At 42.6% G+C, this 3,562-nt stretch overlaps 1 pseudogene; it reads left to right on the forward strand.

Annotated features, from left to right (window-relative positions):
* Positions 1-2,683: 2,683 nt before the first annotated feature.
* On the forward strand, positions 2,684-2,999 carry LOC136132675 (peptidyl-prolyl cis-trans isomerase A pseudogene; annotated as a pseudogene).
* Positions 3,000-3,562: the final 563 nt, after the last annotated feature.

Raw genomic sequence — 3,562 nt, forward strand, 5'->3', positions numbered from 1 at the left:
AGAGAGCGCCCTCTTCTGACCTCCCAACTCTATATTAATTGAGGTGTCTGTTTATTAATTTTTTATACTCAAAGTCCAAAACACTCTGAGAATGAAATCCATTTGGTGGCAAAACTGCCCTATCCTGACCTAATTTGACCGCATAACCATGATTGAACAGGTGGAAGGCTATGCAAGCTCCTTAGCACTTAGTGTGGTTAGCAATATACTTTGTGGCAGAAGTTTTATTTTTTTGGCTGCACTGGGTCTTCGTTGCTATGCGCGGGCTTTCTCTAGTTGTGGCGAGTGAGGGCTACTCTTCCTTGCGGTGTGCAGGCTTCTCATTGTGGTGGCTTCTCTTGTTGCGGAGCACGGGCTCTAGGCACGTGGGCTTGAGCAGTTGTGGCTCATGGGCTCTAGAGCGCAAATAAGCTCGTGGGATCTTCCTGGACCAGGGCTCCAACCCGTGTCCCCTGCATTGGCAGGCGGAGTTTTTTTTTGAGTTTTGAGTATTTATTATATTTGATTTTAATAAAATAAATTTAAGTTTACATAATTTAATTTTTAAATAATGGCTGGCTGAGTTTCAACCATCAGTTGTCCAAATTCCTGCAAATTTTGGGAATTCCCTGGTGATCCAGTGATTAGAGCTCCGAGCTCTCACTGCAGAGAGCCTGGGTTCAATCCCTGGTCGGGGAACTAAAATCCCACAAGCTGTGTGGCACGGCCAAAAAAAAAATGCCTGAAAATTTGACAGTGAGCCCTTGTGGGCCAATATGAACCAGCTCCAGCACTGTACCGTTTACCATCCTGCCTTAATGAACAGGACCAGGATTCTATCTGCTTTATTGGCAGGCGGATTCTTAACCGCTGAGCCACCAGGGAACCCCTGTGGCAGAAGTTTTAATGTGTTTGATTATGAGACATTGCTACAGTTCCTGCTGGGAGCGTTTTACATTTGTTGGGTTTTCACTGTATTCCTTTTCAAAATCTGAAACATTCTGAATCTTGAAACACAGCTGTTTTCAAAGAAGAGATTGTGGATTTGTATTTGCAGACAATTCTTAAGCCTTGACATCTGCAAATATCAACATTTATCAGTACTTTAGGAATTGAATCTTTATCTCAGTTTTACCAAGAAGTCTTTGCTTCTCTCTAATATACTTTTCAAAATTCTGGTTATCTGCTTCTATAGCTGCTCAAGGAGTGGTTGCTCAAGGTCACAGTCCCCTCATGTCTGTGCTACCTCTTTGTTCTGTTTCCAAGTCTAATTATATTCTTTGTGGGGAAGAGTCACTTCTGTCGGGGTCTCCCTTATAAATAGAGTTTCCCTTTACACAGGTCCTGGGTGTGTCCCTGTAATGCCATTGACCGATTCTTCTGGAGTAGCATCTCAGAGGTTTACCCTTTCATGTTCACTATGTTGTCAGTTTCCCAGATAGGGATTCCATTAAAAATGTAAATATTGACAATTGTAAGGAAAGAGGATCCGGAGTTCTGGCTTGAAAGAGAGTGTTAGTGCTTCAAATAAAACATTGCATCATTGGTGACTTTATTTAGCATTGGAATTCATTAAAAACATGTTTCTAATTAAATAATTACCAAGCTGAGGCCATGCTGGTTAACTCTACCTACTCTATTTTGCATATTAGTTTAGTTGCTTTGATTATACACATTGCTCAGTTTTGGCAAGATATTATTACATTGTTTTCTGTAATTACACTGTCATGCAATATTGATTAAAAATACCATGCAAAGTTAGCTCTCTAAATTTTTCTCTGTTTTGAAATAATTTTAGAAAGGAAACTTTGATGCAAATCTATGCCAAGTAAATATTATTGGGAGCCTATTATGTGACAGGCCCTCCCACTGGGAGTTGCAAAGGTGAATGAGTCGCAGTTCCTGTTTTTAAGATACTCATATGCTGATCAGAGGAAGAGATGTTAGAAACACATATGATTCATACTAAAATTGGGCTTTGTTGTGTAAGATACAAAAACCTATAGGGCGGGGAAGGTGGTATCTGCATTTGACCATTGGGTTTGCCCCGTGTAGAGCTCAGTCGTGGAGTTTCATTCAGAATCAAAATCAGTGCCTCTTTTGCCTATATTCACATTTAACCTTTTCAATTAGCAGACAGTGTGCTAATTGAAAGATCACTCAGGATTCTAGTCCCAGCTCTGCCACTAACTTTCTGACTGATAGGGTCCCCATCAGAGTCACAGGCTTATTAAAAATGCATATCCAGTGACTATAGTAGGTAACACTGTGTCGTATAATTGAAATTTGCTATGAAAGTAGAACTTAAATATTTTCACCACACACACACACACACACACACACACACAGGTAAATATGTGAGGTGATGGATGTTTAACTTCACAGGGGTATCATTTTACAGTACATACATATATCAAATTATATCTTACAATTTAATTGCCAGTTATACTTCAATAAAGCTGGAAAAAAAAAAAAGCACATCCAGGCTTTTTTGCAGACGCCGCCACCCCGGAACCTCCCGCTCTGCCCATCCACGGTCAACCCTACCGTGTTCTTTGACATTGCCGTCGACGGCGAGCCCTTGGGCCACGTCTCCTTCGAGCTGTTTGCAGACAAAGTTCCAAAGACAGCAGAAAACTTTCGTGCTCTGAGCACTGGGGAGAAAGGCTTTGGTTCCTGCTTTCACAGAATAATTCCGGGATTTATGTGCCAGGGTGGTGACTTCACACACCATAATGGCACTGGTGGCAAGTCCATCTATGGGGAGAAATTTGATGATGAGAATTTCCTCCTGAAGCATACGGGTCCTGGCTTCTTGTCCATGGCAAATGCTGGCCCCAACACAAAACGGTTCCCAGTTTTTCATCTGCACTGCCAAGACTGAGTGATTGGATGGCAAGCATGTGGTCTTTGGCAAGGCGAAAGAGGGCATGGATATTATGGAAGCCATGGAGCGCTTTGGGTCCAGGAATGGCAAGACCAACAAGAAGATCACCATTGCTGACTGTGGACAAATCTAACAATAAATTTGACTTGTGTTCTATCTTAACCACCAGAGAGCACCCCTTCATCCCTGTCTGCTCAAAATATCCTATAATCTTTGTGCTCTCATTGCACTTCTTTGGGTTCCATATTTTCCTTATCCCCCTCCAAGTTAAGCTGAATTGCAAAGTTAAGTTCATGGTTATGAAATAAAAACTAAACAACAGAAAAAAAAAAAAAAGCACATCCGTAGGTCCTACCCAGATCTACTGAATTAGAACTCAGGGGCAGGGCCTGGAATCTGCATTTTAAACAGGCACCACAGGAGATGATTACACAGGCTGAAGTCTGAGAAGCACTGGACCGCAGAGCTGTGTCAAGTCTTTTCCAGATCCACAAATTCGAAGCAGTGGGGTTGCAACGCAGCAGCCATCCACGTCTTCCTGGAGCTACCACACCCTGCAGCTCCGCCCACATCTTCTTCCCTTCAGTTAACTCATCACAGAGAAGATTGAAGGAGAGAAGGGAAAGCAGCAGGCCCCACGGGAGCCTGAGCCACTGGCTGTGTTCGGACAGTTCGCTGTGCCTTTTGGTCCTACTT

The sequence above is a fragment of the Phocoena phocoena genome, chromosome 13 (assembly GCF_963924675.1).
Source record: "Phocoena phocoena chromosome 13, mPhoPho1.1, whole genome shotgun sequence".
In the NCBI taxonomy this organism is placed as follows: Eukaryota; Metazoa; Chordata; class Mammalia; order Artiodactyla; family Phocoenidae; genus Phocoena; species Phocoena phocoena.